Source organism: Stenella coeruleoalba (genome assembly GCF_951394435.1).
Source record: "Stenella coeruleoalba genome assembly, chromosome: 11".
NCBI classification, from domain to species: Eukaryota; Metazoa; Chordata; class Mammalia; order Artiodactyla; family Delphinidae; genus Stenella; species Stenella coeruleoalba.
In genome coordinates this window covers 57,064,958-57,083,710 of record NC_137157.1, presented here as the reverse complement: position 1 = coordinate 57,083,710, position 18,753 = coordinate 57,064,958, and the positions used below count along the sequence as shown (strand labels likewise).

The following is an 18,753-nucleotide window of genomic DNA, read 5'->3' as shown; positions in this document are numbered from 1 at the left end:
CACGAGAGGGAGGGGATATGGGGATATATGTATACATATAGCTGATTCACTTTGTTATACAGCAGAAACTAACACAACGTTGTAAAGCAGTTATACTCCAATAAAGATGTTAAAAAAAAAGCACTCTAAAAAACAAAAAACCCAATCAAAAAATGGCCAGAAGGCCCAAATAGACACTTCTCCAAAGAAGACATACAGATGGCCAACAGGCACATGAAAAGATGCTCAACTTTGCTAATTACTAGAGAAACGCAAATTAAAACTACAGTGAGGTACTACCTCACACCAGTCAGAAGAGCTGTCATCAAAAAGTCTACAAGAATAAATGCTGGAGAGGGTGTGGAGAAAAGGCAATCCTCCTACATTGTTGGTGGGAATGCAAATTGGTGCAGCCAGTAGGGAGAACAGTATGGAAGTTCCTTAAAAAATCTAAGAATAGAGTTACCATATGATCCAGCAATCCCACTCCTGGGTGTATATCTGAAAAAGATGAAAACTCTAATTCAAAAAGATACCACTCCATTTTCATATCAGCACTATTTACAATGGCCAAGACATGGAAGCAACCTAAATGTCCATTGACAGATGAATAGGTAAAGAAGGTGTGGTATATATATAATGGAATATTACTCAGCTATAAAAAGAATGAAATAATGCCATTTGCAGCAACATGGATGCAACTAGAGATTATCACACAAAGTGAAGTAAGTCAGAAAGAGAAAGACAAGTACTATATGATATCACTTATATGTGGAATCTAAAAAAATGATACAACTGAACTTATTTACAAAACAGAGGGGACTTCCCTGGTGGCGCAGTGGTTAAGAATCTACCTGCCAATGCAGGGGACATGCGGTCGAGCCCTGGTCCATGAAGATTCCACATGCCGTGGAGCAACTAAGCCTGTGCACCACAACTACTCTCTAGAGCTCGAGAGCCACAACTACTGAGCCTGTGTGCCTAGAGCCTGTGCTCCACAACAAGAGAAGCCACTGCAATGAGAAGCCCACGCACCGCAACGAAGAGTAGTTCCTGCTCATCGCAACTAGAGAAAGCCCACGTGCAGCAACAGACCCAACACAGCCAAAAATAAATAAAAACAAACAAACCAGAAATAGACTCACAGACATAGAAAACAAATTTATGGTTACCAAAGGAGAAAGGTGGGGGAAGGATAAATTAGGAATTTGGGACCAACAGATACAAACCACTGTATGCAACATAGATTAACAACAAGGGTTCACTGCACAGCATAGGGAACCATATTCAACATCCTGCAACAACCTTCAATGGAAAAGAATCTGAAAAAATATACACAACCAAATCACCCTGCTGTACACCTCAAACACTGCAAATCAACCATACCTCAATAAAAAAAAAATAGCACTCTAAGTAGCCATTTCCATTTTAATAGTGGGATGGGGACTGTAGCCTTCAATCTGAAAGTTTTCAGCCTTGAAGTCATCGATTTTCTCAACTTTTCCAAGGATTTTGAGCTTTGGGAAAGGCCTTGATTCTCCCTGAAGCTGCATTTTCAGCAGCTCAATGTGATCAAGGTAAATATGTGCATCTCCCAAAGTGTGTACAGAGTCACCTGGCTTCAGGCCTGTGATGTGTGCGATCATGTAGGTGAGCAGGGCATAGCTGGCGATGTTGAAGGACACACTCAGGCCCCTGTCTCCTGACTTCTGGTACAGCTGCAGGACAGTCATGGTTCATCACGTAGAAGTGGCAAAGGGCATGGCACAGGGGCAGGGTGGTGGGGTATGAGAGGAAGATCTTTCGATTCCAAGCACGTAGAATGATTCTTCTGTCTTCAGGGTTGGTTTTGATTGTGTCAATCACCTTTTGCAGTTGGTCTACTCCTTGACCTGAATAAATTTAAATCCACATCTTTGTATTCGGCCACCAAAAGCCTCCACTGAAAGCTATAAACTAGGCCTAAATTCCCTTCTTCTCTGGTGGAGAGTACCAGGCTGTCCAAGAAGTCTCGGGACCCGTAGGCATCCCAGATTTTCACTCAGGAGACCCCGGCTCTTCCTGTGACCACTAAAGTCTTTTTATTCTTAGTCACAGTTTCAATCTCCCTTTTTCTTTCTTTCTTTCTTTTTTTTTTTTTTTTTTTTTTTTACGGTACGCGGGCCTCTCGCTGCTGTGGCCTCTCCCGTTGCGGAGCACAGGCTCTGGACGCGCAGGCTCAGCGGCCATGGCTCACGGGCCCAGCCGCTCTGCGGCATGTGGGATCTTCCCAGACCGGGGCACGAACCCGCGTCCCCTGCATCGGCAGGCGGACTCTCAACCACTGCGCCACCAGGGAAGCCCCCCCCCCCCTTTTATTTCTTAAACATAGTAAACATACTTGTAGGTTTCTTTCAGTATCTGAAGTTTATAGGTTAGTTCATGTCACTTGCTGCTTCTGTTGACTCTTTTACGGTGAGTTAAAATCTTACTGTGGTTAGGGATTTTTGACTCTCTTCATAATTTTTACCCATGGGAATTTTTGAGGCCTACGTTGAAGGTGGGTTCTTTTAGGATTTTCAGTTGTTTCTGCCAAATGTCTGGGGCATTACCAATGTGGGACAGTTTTATCCTGAAGTATTTATTTAAGGTTTCTCAATCCAAGGTATTATGTGTTTGGGCTACAAACTTTCGAAAGAATCAGCTTGTGTTAAGAATTCTCGAGGGAGATTTTCCCCCCCTCTATCTAGTGACAGCATTTAGGGCTGGGCAGGCAATTTTATTTGCGGCCTCCTTTGGCTGTGGCTGGCTGATTTCTTGTTCACCCTGACATTGTGAGTGTGGCTTTTTGTGGTTCCACTTTATGGAGGGAGGGGATCTCCTATAGGACATCCGACTTTAGATTGACCCTTATGATATTTAATGTCAGGAAATGAAGTTCAGGGACTCTGGAGTTGGGCAAATGCCCTCAGAGTAAATGTCAACTTTGGGGCTCTACTTCTCTGTGTTTCCACTTTCTCTTGATTTTTGGGTTTTGAGGATTCTTAATTTTCTTGGTGAGCCCATAAACGCCTTAAAAAAAGATGTTTTCAGTATTCCACCCAGAGTTTTTAATTTCTGTGGGCAAAGCATTGTTGGCAGAGGTAGGCTGGGCTGCTTCCCCTTACTTTGGTCGGCCTTAGCAGATAGGAATTTCTTCCTTCTGGCCCTGAGTTATTTTCCTTGACAAATGGACAAATCTCAGTGTAACATCTACATCTCCTCTGTGAATGTACATATGATCTCCTCTGATTATGAACTTTTTTCAACGCCTTTTAAATGTTTTTTTAATTTTACAATATGCCTCAGTGGAACTGACCTTACTTGGGGCTGCAGCAGAATGTGTAAACGGCTTCTCTTTGGGCTACTTGGAAGGCCTAAATATACTATCCTAAATGGACATTTCCCAGTGAAGCTGATTTATGAACAGAAATCAGTGTTGAGAAATGATGGCATATGAAATAAGATCTGGGGGAAATTTCATGCATATTTCTACTATGGAGAACAGCACCCTCGATTGAAACATAGGTTATCCCTTTCTATTTATCGTCTTCCATAGGATGGATACACTAGTCTCAGTAGAAAGAGAGAATCCCCCCTCATTTCAATCCTTGACATAACCGTTCGGGAAACTGCCATCTTGGCTGGACTGGGCAGGGGCTGAGCAGAATAAGAGAGTTTAAGGGTCTTTCAAATGTCTTTTTTTCTTTGCGGTACGCGGGCCTCTCACTGCTGTGGCCTCTCCTGTTGCGGAGCTCAGGCTCTGGACGCGCAGGCTCAGCGGCCATGGCTCACGGGCCCAGCTGCTTCGTGGCATGTGGGCTCTTCCCGGGCCGGGGCATGAACCTGTGCCGCCTGCATCGAGAGGCGGATTCTCAACCACTGCGCCACCAGTGCAGCCCTCCAATGTCCTGAAAATCTTCGGAATAATTAAGTCACGTGGGAGAGGAGCTTCAAGATGGCGGAAGAGTAAGACGTGGAGATCGCCTTCCTCCCCACAAATACATTAGAAATACAACTACATGTGGAACAACCCCTGCAGAACACCTACTGAACGCTGGCAGAAGACTTCAGACCTCCCAAAAGGCAAGAAACTCCCCCACGTACCTGGGTAGGGCAAAAGAAAAAAGAAAAGAGAGACAAAAGAATAGGGACGGGATGTGCACCAGTGGGAGGGAGCTGTGAAGGAGGAAAGGTTTCCACACACTAGGAAGCCCCTTCGCGGGCGGAGACGGGGGTGGGGGTGACGGGGGGAGGGAAGCTTTGGAGCCACGGAGGAGAGCGCAGCCACAGGGGTGCGTAGCGCAAAGCGGAGAGATTCCGCCCAGAGGATCGGTGCTGACTGGCACTCACCAGCCCGAGAGGCTTGTCTGCTCACCTGCCGGGGTGGGCGGGGTTGGGAGCTGAGGCTCGGGCTTCGGTTGGATCCCAGGCAGAGGACTGGGGTTGGCTGCATGAACACAGCCTGAAGGGGTTAGTGCACCAAGGCTAGCCAGGAGGGAGTCCGGGAAAAGGTCTGGAGCTGCCGAAGAGGCAAGAGGCCTTTTCTTGCCTCTTTGTTTCCTGGTGTGCGAGGAGAGGGGATTAAGAGCGCCGCTTAAAGGAGCTCCAGAGACGGGCTGCTGCTATCAGTGCGGACCCAAGAGACGGGCGTGAGACGCTAAGGCCGCTGCTGCCGCCACCAAGAAGCCCGTGTGTGAGCACAGGTCACTCTCCAAACCGCCCCTCTCGGGAGCCTGTGCAGCCCACCACAGCCAGGGTCCCGTGATCCAGGGACAGCTTCACCGGGAGAACGCACAGTGTGCCTCAGGCTGGTGCAACGTCATGCTGGCCTCTGCCGCAGCAGGATCGCCCCGCACTCCGTACCCCTCCCTGCACCCGGCCTGAGTGAGCCAGAGACCGCGAATCAGCTTGTCTTTTAACCCCGTCCTGTCTGAGCAGGAACAGACGCCCTCCGGGGACCTGCACGCAGAGGCGGGGCCAAATCCAAAGCTGAACGCCGGGAGCTGTGAGAACAAAGAAGAGAAAGGGAAATCTCTCCCAGCTCAGGAGCAGCGGATTAAATCTCCAGAATCAACTTGATGTGCCCTGCATCTGTGGAATACATGAATAGACACGAATCATCCCAAACTGAGGTGGTGGACTTTGGGAGCAATGATATATATATATATATTTCTCTTTTCCCGTATGGATGACAGGGTCTTGGTGCTGCGGCCGGGCGTCAGGCCTGTGCCTCTGAGGTGGGAGAGCCGAGTTCAGGACACTGGTCCACAAGTAACCTCCCAGCTCCACGTAATATCAAACTCCGAAAATCTACCAGAGATCTCCATCTCAATGCCAAGACCCACCTCAACTCAATGACCAGCAAGCTCCAGTGCTGGACACCCTATGGCAAACAACTAGCAAGACAGGAACACAACCCCACCCATTAGCAGAGAGGCTGCCTAAAGTCATAATAAGTCCACAGACACCACAAAACACACCACCAGACGTGGACCTGCCCACCAGAAAGACAAGATCCAGCCTCATCCACCAGAACACAGGCACTAGTCCCCTCCACCAGGAAGCCTACACAACCCACTGAACCAACCTTAGCCACTGGGGACAGACACCAAAAACAACGGGAACTACGAACCTGCAGCCTGCAAAAAGGAGACCCCAAACACAGTAAGTTAAGCAAAATGAGAAGACAGAGAAGAACACAGCAGATGAAGGAGCAAGGTAAAAATCAAGCAGACCAAACAAATGAAGAGGAAATAGGCAGTCTACCTGAAAGAGAATTCAGAAAAATGATAGTAAGGATGATCCAAAATCTTGGAAATATAATGGAGAAAATGCAAGAAACATATAACAGGGACCTAGAAGAACTAAAGAGCAAACAAACAATGATGAACACACAATAAATGAAATTAAATGTTCTCTAGATGGGATCAATAGCAGAATAACTGAGGCAGAAGAACGGATAAGTGACCTGGAAGATAAAATAGTGGAAATAACTACTACAGAGCAGAATAAAGAAAAAAGAATGAAAAGAATTGAGGACAGTCTCAGAGACCTCTGGGACAACATTAAACGCACCAACATTCGAATTATAGGGGTCCCAGAAGAAGAAGAGAAAAAGAAAGGGACTGAGAAAATATTTGAAGAGATTATAGTTGAAAACTTCCCTAATGTGGGAAAAGAAATAGTTAATCAAGTCCAGGAAGCACAGAGAGTCCCATACAGGATCAATCCAAGGAGAAACACGCCAAGACACATATTAATCAAGTTATCAAAAATTAGATACAAAGAAAAAATATTAAAAGCAGCAAGGGAAAAACAACAAATAGCATACAAGGGAATCCCCGTAAGGTTAACAGCAGAAACTCTGCAAGCCAGAAGGGAGTGGCAGAACATATTTAAAGTGATGAAAGGGAAAAACCTACAACCAAGATTACTCTACCCAGCAAGGATCTCATTCAGATTTGATGGAGAAATTAAAACCTTTACAGACAAGCAAAAGTTAAGAGAATTCAGAAGCACCATACCAGCTTTACAACAAATGCTAGAGGAACTTCTCTAGGTAGGAAACACAAGAGAAGGAAAAGACCTACAAAAACAAACCCCAAACAATTAAGAAAATGGTAACAGGAACACACATATCGATAATTACCTTAAATGTAAATGGATTAAATGCTCCCACCAAAAGACACAGACTGGCTGAATGGATACAAAAACAAGGCCTGTATATATGCTGTCTACAGGAGACCCACTTCAGACCTGGGACACATACAGACTGAAAGTGAGGGGATGGAAAAAGATATTCCATGCAAATGGAAATCAACAGAAAGCTGGAGTAGCAATTCTCATAGCAGACAAAATAGACTTTAAAACAAAGACTATTACAAGAGACAAAGAGGGACACTACATAATGGTCAAGGGATCAATCCAAGAAGAAGATACAACAATTGTAAATATTTATGCACCCAACATAGGAGCACCTCAGTACATAAGGCAAATACTAACAGCCATTAAAGGGGAACTTGACAGTAACACAATTACAGTAGGGGACTTTAACACCCCACTTTCACCAATAGACAGATCATCCAAAATGAAAATAAATAAGGAAACACAAGCTTTAAATGATACATTAAACAAGATGGACTTAATTGATATTTATAGGACATTCCATCCAAAAACAACAGAGTGCACTTTCTGCTCAAGTGCTCATGGAACATTCTCCAGGATAGATCATATCTTGGGTCACAAATCAAGCCTTCGTAATTTTAAGAAAATTGAAATCGTATCAAGCATGTTTTCTGGCCACAATGCTATGAAACTAGATATCAATTATAGGAAAATATCTGTAAAAAATACAACACATGGAGGCTAAACAATACACTACTTAATAACCAGGAGATCACTGAAGAAATCAAAGAGGAAATCAAAAAATACCTAGAAACAAATGACAATGAAAACACGATGACCCAAAACCTATGGGATGCAGGAAAAGCAATTCTAAGAGGGAAGTTTATAGCAATACAATCCTACCTTAAGAAACAAAGAACATCTCAAATAAAAAACCTAACCTTACACCTAAAGCAATTAGAGAAAGAAGAACAAAAAACCCCCAAAATTAGCAGAAGGAAAGAAATCATAAAGATCAGATCAGTAATAAGTGAAAAAGAAATGGAGGAAAAATAGCAAAGATCAATAAAACTAAAAGCTGATTCTTTGAGAAGATAAACAAAATTCATAAACCATTAGCCAGACTCATCAAGAAAAAAGGGGAGAAGACAAAGCAATAGAATTAGAAATGAAAAAGGGGAAGTAACAGCTGACACTGCAGAAATACAAAGGATCATGAGAGATTACTACAAGCAACTCTATGCCAATAAAATGGACAACCTGGAGGAAATGGACAAATTCTTAGAAATGCACAACCTTCCGAGACTGAACCAGGAAGAAATAGAAAATATGAACAGACCAATCACAAGCACTGAAATTGAAACTGTGATTAAAAATCTTCCAAAAAACAAAAGCCCAAGACCAGATGGCTTCACAGGCAAATTCTATCAAACATTTAGAGAAGAGCTAATACCTATCCTTCTCAAACTCTTCCAAAATATAGCAGAGGGTGGAGCACTCCCAAACTCATTCTACAAGGCCACCATCACCCTGATACCAAAACCAGACAAAGATGTCACAAAGAAAGAAAACTACAGGCCAATATCACTGATGAACATACATGCAAAAATCCTCAACAAAATACTAACAAACAGAATCCAACAGCAACATTAAAAGGATCATACACCATGATGAAGTGGGGTTTATCCCAGAAATGCAAGGGTTCTTCAATATACGCAAATCAATCAATGTGATACAAGAATAAAAACCATATGATCACGTCAATAGATGCAGGAAAAGCTTTGGCAAAATTCAACACCCATTTATGATAAAAACCCTCCAGAAAGTAGGCAGAGAGGGAACTTACCTCAACAGAATAAAGGCCATATATGACAAACCCCAGCTAACATCATCCTCAATGGTGAAAAACTGAAACCATTTCCTCTAAGATCAGGAACAAGACAAGGTTGCCCACTCTCACCACTATTATTCAACATAGTTTTAGAAGTTTTAACCACAGCAGTCAGCGAAGAAAAAGAAATAAAAGGAATCCAAATCGGAAAAGAGGAAGTAAAGCTGTCACTGTTTGCAGATGACATGATACTATACATAGAGAATCCTAAAGATGCTACCAGAAAGCTACTAGAGCTAATCAATGAATTTGATAAAGTAGCAGGATACAATATTAATGTACAGAAATCTCTTGCATTCCTATACACTAATGATGAAAAATCTGAAAGTGGAATTAAGGAAACACTCCCATTTACCACTGCAACAAAAAGAATAAAATACCTAGGAATAAACCTACCTAAGGAGATAAAAGACCTGTATGCGGAAAATTATAAGACACTGGTGAAAGAAATTAAAGATGATACAAATAGATGGAGAGATATACAATTATCTTGGATTAGAAGAATCAACATTGTGAAAATGACTATACTACCCAAAGCAATCTACAGATTCAGTGCAATCCCTATCAAACTACCACTGGCATTTTTCACAGAACTAGAACAAACAATCTCACAGTTTGTATGGAAATACAAAAGACCCCGAATAGTCAAAGCAATCTTGAGAATGAAAAATGGAGCTGGAGGAATCCGGCTCCCTGACTTCAGACACTACTACAAAGCTACAGTAATCAAGACAGTATGGTACTGGCACAAAAACAGAAATATAGATCAATGGAACAGGATAGAATGCCCAGAGATAAACCCACGCACATATGGTCACCTTATTTTTGATAAAGGAGGCAAGAATATACAATGGGGAAAAGACAGCCTCTTCAATAAGTGGTGCTGGGAAAACTGGATAGCTACATATAAAAGAATGAAATTAGAACACTCCCTAACACCATACAGAAAAATAAACTCAAAATGGATTAGAGACCTAAATGTAAGGCCAGACACTATCAAACTGTTAGTGGGAAACCTAGGCAGAACACTCTATGACATAAATCACAGCAAGATCCTTTTTGACGCACCTCCTAGAGAAATGGAAATAAAAACAAAACTAAACAAATGGGACCTATTGAAACTTAAAAGCTTTTGCACAGCAAAGTAATCCATAAACAAGATGAAAAGACAACCTTCAGAATGGGAGAAAATATTTACAAATGAAGCAACTGACAAAGGATTTATCTCCAAAATATACAAACAGCTCATGGAGCTCAATATCAAAAATCAAACAACCCAATCCAAAAATGGGCAGAAGGTCTAAACAGACTTTCTCCAAAGAAGATATATATATTGCCAACAAACACATGAAAGAATGCTCAACATCGTTAATCATTAGAGAAATGCAAATCAAAACTATAATGAGACATCACCTCACACCGGTCAGAATGGCCATCATCAAAAAATCTACAAACAATAAATGCTGGAGAGGGTGTGGAGAAAAGGGAACCCTCTTGCAGTGTCGGTGGGAATGTTAATTGATACAGCCACTATGGGGAACAGTATGGAGGTTCCTTAAAGAACTAAAAATAGAACTACCATACGACCCAGCAATCCCACTCCTGGGCATATACCCTGAGAAAACCATAATTCAAAAAGAGTCATGTACCAAAATGTTCATTGCAGCTCTACTTACAATAGCCAGGACATGGAAGCAACCTAAGTGTCCAGTGACAGATGAATGGGTAAAGAAGATTGGCACATATATACAATGAAGTATTAATCAGCCATAAAAAGAAATGAAATTGAGTTATTTGTAGTGAGGTGGGTGGACCTAGAGTCTGTCATACAGAGTGAAGTAAGTCAGAAAGAGAAAAACAAATACCATATGCTAACACATATATATGGAATCTAAAGAAAAAAAAAACAGGTCATGAAGAACGTAGGAGCAGGATGGGAATAAAGGTGCAGAGAATGGACTTGAAGACACGGGGAGCGGGAAGGGTAAGCAGGGACAAAGTGAGAGAGTTGCATGGACATATATACACTACCAAATGTAAAACTGATAGCTAGTGAGAATCAGTCGCATAGCATAGGGTGATCAGCTCGGTGCTTTTTGACCACCTAGAGGGGTGGGATAAGGAGGGTGGGAGGGAGGGAGACGCAAGAGGGAAGAGTTATGGGAACATATGTATATGTGTAGCTGATTCACTTTGTTATAAAGCAGAAACTAACACACCATTGTAAAACAATTATACTCCAGTAAAGACGTTAAAAAAAAAAAAAAAGACAAATGGGAGGACCGAACTGAGCTCTCAGGTCCAGTGATGGGGAATGATGCTGACACATGGTTACCCTAGACTTGAATTTGTTGGGAGGGGATACAGGAGTTTAGATCTCAGACATTTCAGAAACTTTCTTTCCTTTTTTCAGATTTAAAAGCCAAAACTATATAAATTGGTGAAATTTTCTCCCTCGAGAACTGATCAAGGCTATTTTAAACGGTGGGTTAGATCCAAGGCAATTTGCTTAATATTGTCATTATCTATATGAATTGCTGGTCTTTCTTCTGTAGTTTAAGTTCCTGTTACTTTTGAATGTTAATTATTGAGATTGCTTCAGTTTGTGTATGTGAATGCATATGTTAGATACGTACGTGTGTGTATTATTTTGGGATGGTATCCATTCTGCCCTCCTATATTTCTTTCTTAATCTTGATTACAATCTGCAAGACAGATTACCTGGAAGCAGTTTCCATCCATCTTCTTCTGGTTTATTCATTCGAAAAATATTTGAGTGCCTGCCTTGAGCCCAGTGCTGTGCTATGTGTTCATTCAAATTTATTTAGGTCAATAATTATTGTACACTCTATATTTGGTAGATACTACCTGGGTGAGTAATGCACCCTCCCTGGACCCAAGAAAATCAGTTTTGTTAGATAGAAACATTTAAATTTTAGGAAAAATCATTTGGCAGTTTTGCATGGATAAAATATGGAGATAGCTTCTTTAACTTGCTGTTGTGAAAACCTCATCTTGTGTATTTATAGATTCTACTTAATCCAAGTGAACTAGGAAAATGTTACTTTTAAAGCATTCTCTTTTTTATTTTACCTCTTTCTGAAACACTTTAGGGTCTAATGTCTCCTTTCCCTTTAGCATTTAGCAAATAAAACCTAAATATGATTTCCCATACACATAAATGATCCATGTCAAAAATGAAGGAATTTTATCTTGTGTCCTCATGGGGAATGTTGCAGGTAGTCATATTTTCCAAGATCCTGTAAGGATTTGACAGGACATAAAGGAACAAGGCCCAGGTATTTGCTGGGTAGCTTAGGTTTACTTTAAATATAGAAAAATACCACCAATAGAAAATAAGTGGGGAAAACTGAAATCTAGAATTTTTTTTTTTTTTTTTTTTAGGACTGCAGTGTTCTTATTTTCAAAGATACTTAGTAATGTGAATGAAGCAGCATGATACTGCCTGCTAGAGATTGTAAGGAAATCTGCTGGAGTGATCGAGATAGAATTATGAGTCGTTCGTAACTTATTTGCTTTAAGAAAAGGACGCTTTCAGATTATAATACCAATAGTAATCATAAGTTGTACCACTGAGTGTTTAGTGTGTGCCAGGAACTTCTCTAAGTATATTGTTAACTCTAATCTTCATGGCAATCTGCTATGAAGTGTGTATAAGTAGGATCTGCATTTTACAGATAAGAAAATGGAGGCACAGTAAGGTTAAGTAATTTGTCCAGGTCACAACAATGGTGAGACAAGATTCGAACCCAGAAGGACTGATTCTGTAAAGTTCGTGGTCCTAAGCTTTACTACCTCCTGTTTGCCTTTTGATTACAACAGTATGAACATTTGCACTATCCATCTTGTTTTCCATAATATTTTTAATCTTTTAATTCATTTAGAAAATCTTATTTTTTTTATAGATTGTGAAAATGCCACCCAAGACATTGCCCAATATATTAAAAGATTAGTGGAGTCCAAATTTACAAATTGCAAGATGGGATATTTTTATTGATGGTGATTTGCGTTCTGAAATAGTTATACTGTTTGCATTTGTCTAAAAAGTATTATTAAAAAAGGAGAGAGAGAGAGAGAGGGCTTCATATACACACAAAACTCCACAGTGATAAATTGGATAATTCACAGTGATGTCTAATCTTCTTAGGGAATGGACTGTTTTCTTCTAGTCTTTGAATGTTCATACTGATATTTAGAGTAGTATATCCTCATTGACCCCTTCCATTAGATGGTGGTCTAAAATTATGCTTCCGTTGCTCTTCTGTCCTCCCTCGGGAAGCGAAAGATGATGAATTCAGCATAAAGCTGGACCTCACTGTATAAGTACGTAGCCTGACTGCTGGGCGCATCAGGATAACTTTCATGATACATAGAGGTAACACAATGGAAATCACAGTTTAGAAATCCAATTTATCTTGCTGTGAATAGAATTGCCTCCAATCCTGATGACAATTAGTTTTGTTCCGTAACACTGTTATAGAAATGTGACATTGAAAAACTACTTGTAATCTACTGAAGCATCCGTCTACCATGAGTTCATGCCATGGAGGGAAAAAATCCCCATATAAGTGTTAATTCCACTTATGTGAAAAAACATAAAAGGGTTTTTCACAAAGAGCGGCCACAAGGTCAGGGTATGACTGCTGAGGTAATGAAGTGAAGGCTTCCCTGAAACTTTTAGTTGCTTATACATTCTATTAAAGCTGCAAAATTCTGCTGATTCTTTTTTCTCAAAATCACTGGGGTTGCGGCTCAGTCACATTATGGATTAAGCGGCGAGTGATGCCAGCCTTTAATGTTTCCTGGAACTGCATAGAGCCTGCCACTGATGCTCTTGGCTGGCCTTGACTTTCCTCTTTGGTTCCAGCATCCTCTTCCTCTTCTTCTGACATTGCCGGTCAAGTCCATTCAGTACTTACACTATTGTGTCGAAAATCCTCAAATTGCACTTTCACATTCACTGTGAGAATAAAATGCCCCCTGGTATAGAGTACTCTAGAAAAAAAAAAAAACCAACCCTGAAATATGGGTAACTTATTTGCCTCTGTAGGCAAACACGCATCAAAAGAAAAATCTGTAGTTTGATAAGATTGGACTCAGACATCTTGCAGCTCAACTGTATGTGTGTTTATTGATCACTACAGGAGCTTGGAGAGATCTGGAGCAGGGCTGACTTGGGTGGGAATCCAAGTGCCACCATTTACCAGCTGTGTGGGCCGGTGCACATACTTGTTTGGCAAATAGTTCTGAATGTGAGTTTCTTCATTGGTAAATGGGGAATAATAGCTATCTTACATGGTTATTGTGGAATTAGATGTTATGTATACAGTGTGCTTAGTATATCCTGAGTGTTAAGTGCTAGCTGTTATTATCAGGCTATGTGACTTTGTTCCCACCCTTAAGGAGATTGTTCTGGAAGAAGAGAGAAAGCATGCGCATAAATATCTGTGCTTCAAGGCAGAAGGGATGAAGGCCATGAAGGAGCCTCAGAATGTCTTGATGTGCGTGCTATGGAGAGAGCCTATTGGCTGGGATATGGCCATAACCTCTTAACTGGTCTCCCTGACTCTTATCTTGCCCCCTGCAATTTACTCTTCATAAAACAGCCGTGTCCTTTCTTAAATGCAAATCCTCCCATGGTTTCACATTCCCTTTGAGATAAATTGTTCAGTATATGAACTCTGCTTAATTCTCCAACTTAGTCTCTTCCCCTCTACCTTTCTCATTCCCAAACATACATTTCATGTGCTATCTCTACTAAGTTTTTTTTTAGTTCTGTATTAGTCAGCGTTCTCCAGAGAAACAGAACCAAATATGTATACGCACATGCTCACACACATTTATTTTTATATACACACATACATGCAACATGCAGTTGACCTTGAACAATGCGGGAGTTAGGGGCGCCGACCCTTGCACGGTCAAAAATCCAAGTACAACTTCACAGTCAGTCCCCTGTATCCTCAGTGCCAAATCCCCAGTTCAAGCAACCTCGGGCTGTTTAGTGCTATAGTATTCATTGAAAAAAATCCCCATATAAGTGGACCCATGCTGTTCAAACTCATGTTGTTCAAGGGTCAATTGTGTATGTATGTGTGTATATATATATAAATATAAATATATATATATATAAAATAAATGATGATGATGATGATGAATTGGCTCACATAATTATAGAGGCTGCGAAGTCCTCAGATCTGCAGTCATCAAGCTGGAGATCCAGGAGAGCCAGTGCTACAGTTTCAGTCTGAATCAAAGGCTGGGGAACTAGGATAGCTGATGGTGAAAGTTCCAGTCTGAGGGCAGGAAAAGACTAATGTCCAATCTGAAAATGTCAGGCAAGTGGAACTCTCTTTTACTCAGCCTTTTTTGTTCCATTTAGGTCTTCAGTTGATTGGATGAGGCTCTTGCACATTAGGGAGGGCAGTCTGCTTTACTCAGTCTATCAACTCAAATGTCAATCTCATCTAGGAACACCCTCACAAACATAGTAATGTTTGGCCAAATATCTGGGCACCTCATGGCCCAATCAAGTGGACACATAAAATTAACTATCACAAGTTTTAAGAACATGGCTTGTTCTCATTTACTGCTGTTCTTTTGCACTTGCTGTTCCCTATGCCTGGACTGTGCTTGGTCTCCCGACCCCTAGCTCATTCCTACTGGATCTTCAGGTCTCAGTGTGCAAGTCACTCCTTCCAGACTGGGGTAGGTCCCTCTCCTGTGGTACTCTCCAGCTTCCCTATCAGAGCTTGCTTCTCTGTGCACTGTAATTTCCTGTTTACTTGTCTCTGTCACAGAGAACTTGTCAAGAGCTTGTCTTTATTGCTTCTATAATATATCTCCTGTGTCTAATGCAGGATCCAGCACATTGAGGTCACCCAATAGTTGTTCATTGAATGAATGAATAGATTTAGGGAAGGAGGTGGAAGTTGATGTGGGTCTTAGGGGAAGGAAGATTTCATAAGAAGTATAATGTCCAATTTGGGAAAAACAAGTACAGGGAATACCAAAATATTCACCAGGGAATTAAGACTTCAGATGTTTGTAGAGAGATTCTGAAAGCCAGCAGTCATTTTCTATACCCAAAATAATTGTAGTCATCATAAAGTAGTCTCCAGGAGGCAAGGGGCTTTGTTTTTCATCATATTTTAAGAAACTTTACTCTTAAATTTTTATGTATGAAAAATTAGAAGATACAGAAGTTGAAAAATAGTATAATGAAGCTCTGTATACTCACCTTAAACAATTATTAACATTGCCACATTTGCTGCTGCTTCTTTTTTTTTGGCTGAAGAATTTTAAAGCAAATCCTGGACAATCTGATATTTTTTGCCCCTAAATATTTAAATGTATTTATACATATATTTATTTATTATTTATTTATTTATTTTTGGCTGCACTGGGTCTTCATTGCTGTGCCCGGGCTTTTTCTAGTTGTGGCCAGCGGGGGGCTACTCTTCATTGTAGAGCACTGACTTCTCACTGCGGTGGCTTCTCTTGTTGTGGAGCCTGGGCTCTAGAGCGCGGGCTCAGTAGTTGTGGTGCAGGGGCTTAGTTGCTCCGCGGCATGTGGGATCTTCCCGGACAAGGGCTCAAACCCATGTCCTCTGCATTGGCAGGTGGATTCTTAACCACTGTGCCACCAGGGGAACCCTAAATGTATTTATATATCTTTAAAAATAAGAATATCTTCTTCTTAAAAAAAAAATTAATTAATTTTTGGCTGCATTGGGTCTTTGTTGCTGTGCACGGGCTTTCTCTACTTGCAGCAAGCAGGGGCTACTCTTTGTTGCGGTGCACGGGCTCCTCATTGCAGTGGCTTCTCGTGTTGTGGAGCCCAGGCTCTAGGCACGGGCTTCAGTAGTAGTGGCACGTGGGCTTCAGTAGTTGTGGCTCACGGGCTCTAGAGTGCAGGCTCAGTAGTTGTGGCGCACGGCCTTAGTTGCTCCGTGGCATGTGGGATCTTCCTGGACCAGGGCTCGAACCTGTGTCCCCTGCATTGACAGGTGGATTCTTAACCACTGTGCCACTGGGGAAGTCCCAAGAATATCTTCTTAACCACTGTATCACATAATAATGGCATAAATAATGGCATTATAGCCCCACCCCCAAATTAGCATTATTTCCTTAGTGTCATTTAATATCCAGTCCATGTTTGAATTTCTCAAAAATGTCCTTTTTTATTTTAACAAGTCGTTTGTTTGAGGTAGAATGCAAATAAGGCAAACACATCTGATTGTTATGTCTCTTGAGTCCTTTAAAATCTTTAACAGTATCCTTACCCACCCTTTTTACTCATGTCATTGACTTGTTGAAAAGTCCGGGTTAGTTGTCATGGAGAATAGCCCTCATTCTGATTTGTCTGATTGTTTCTGAATGGTAGATTTTAACCTGTTCTTCTTTCCCTTGTATTTTCCATAAACTGGAAGTTAAAATCTTAAGTTCAGATTCAACATTTTGACAAGAATATGTCATAGGTGGAGTTGGGTACTTCATATTATATCAGGATGTACATATTGTCCTCTGGTTTTAGGGATGCTAAGAGTGATCATCTGATCCTTCTGTTGTAACGTTGCATGTTCCCCCTTATAATCAGTGAGGTGTTACTTTGGTACCCCATGGATATCTGGTTATCATTATCCTTTTACCTAATTGTTTTGCCAACTATTGATGGTTGCCTGAACAATGATTCTATTAAGGATTGCAAATGGTGATTTTCTAATGCTATAATTCCTGCTATATTTATCAGTTGGAAGTCTTCTGAAAAGAAGAGCTTTCTTTCATCAATTAGAGCTATTTGGTATTCCAAAATAAAGTCTTTTTTTTAAAGACAGGCAAGATAAATTCTAAATTTATTCTCTTTAAAGGGCTTTTTAAAAAGTTCATCATGGATTTTTATATATTCATTGTATTTCAACCGATTGCAATCATTATTCTCTTTGATGTTCAAATTGTCCCATTTCTGGCCAGTCAGAGTTCCCTTAAGTTGGTTTCTGTGACTTGTTGACAAGTCCCTTTAAACTTAGATGGTTTCCTTGCTTTCTAGAGCAACAAAATGTTCCAAACTCATCTTGTATTATTTCCTGCCCTAGGTCTGGAATCCGCTTTTCTCCAAGGAGTCCTGGTTCTTTTTAGTGGTTTGTAATATTTGAGTCCCAAATATGGTCAGTAGGGGTGCTCATTACTGGGCTGTTGTGGCTTTCAAGCCTTTTCAGTAGACAAGAGCTGAGTAATGTGCATTGAAAAAGCCCATGAGTTCATTCTGAAATTTCCAATTCAAATTTAACTTTGTAGAGTTTTTACTTAAAAAATTACACATTTGGATCTTTTCTGAAAACCTTGATTCTTAATAACAGCAATATACTTTTCTATAGCATTATCATACTACATAGATGAATAGTTAAAAATAACTACACCAATATTACTACCAGCAATTAGATTACTAAATAAAAGTTAAGGGATTTTTTTCTTTTTGTCTTTAGAACATATTTCATTAAATAAGTATGGCCAAATACTGTGTTTTAAAGCCATTTAATTATTTATTTTCTCTGTGTGGTAAATTATCTTTTCTAATGACTTATACACCTCTACTAATGAGTCTTCATTATGCTTGAATTCTAATAGAATTAGTTCCTGGGGGGAGGGGCACTGGAGATTAGAGTTGCATTCTATATCAATTAGTTAGAGCAACACAAAAGCAGAGAAAAAATCTGTTATGTAAATATGTAGTCACACAACAGATTCAATCTTACTGAGCCTTGTCAGGGAGTGGAGAACAGCAGATGTAGAATTTTCCTGCCAATGTGAATTATTTGGCTTCCTGGGTAATATCAGACTTCTGCAGGTTTCTTAATACACACCAAACTATGGACACTACCAGATTTCCTTTCACCTACTTGGTTTCCAGGTCATGTTGGTGTAAGCCTGTATTGAACAAAAGGTTGGGAATGTGGTTAGGTTAGAAGCAAAGAAGGCAGTTGTCTTTCACCAGTGTTGAAAGTGGGAATGAAGAAGATGCCTGGTGATTTTGCTGCTCCAATGGTGTACCCTTTGAGTACAGCTAGGGTAGGAAGAGTGAGAGAGAAGTCAGACAAATTTTAGGGAAAAAGAGATGGAAAGAAAGGAAGGAGGTGTAGGAAGATAAAAATTACAGTAGTACTTCTCTACTGTACCAGACACTGGCTAGACAATTTAATTAGTTTAAGTAGTTCTCA

The 18,753-nt window shown here is 40.7% G+C and overlaps 1 long non-coding RNA gene and 1 pseudogene across 2 annotated transcripts in view; one reads left to right on the top strand and one right to left on the bottom strand.

Moving 5' to 3' along the window:
- LOC307194083 overlaps nucleotides 1–18,753 on the top strand; it is a 461,642-nt gene that overhangs the window by 36,906 nt on the left and 405,983 nt on the right. The window lies entirely within an intron of this gene.
- LOC307193896 (thymidylate synthase-like) overlaps nucleotides 1,389–18,753 on the bottom strand; it is a 45,711-nt pseudogene continuing 28,346 nt past the window's right edge. The window contains exon 4 of the transcript in view: nucleotides 1,389–2,019. The product of the transcript in view is annotated as a thymidylate synthase-like (transcript). The remainder of the gene's footprint in view (nucleotides 2,020–18,753) is intronic.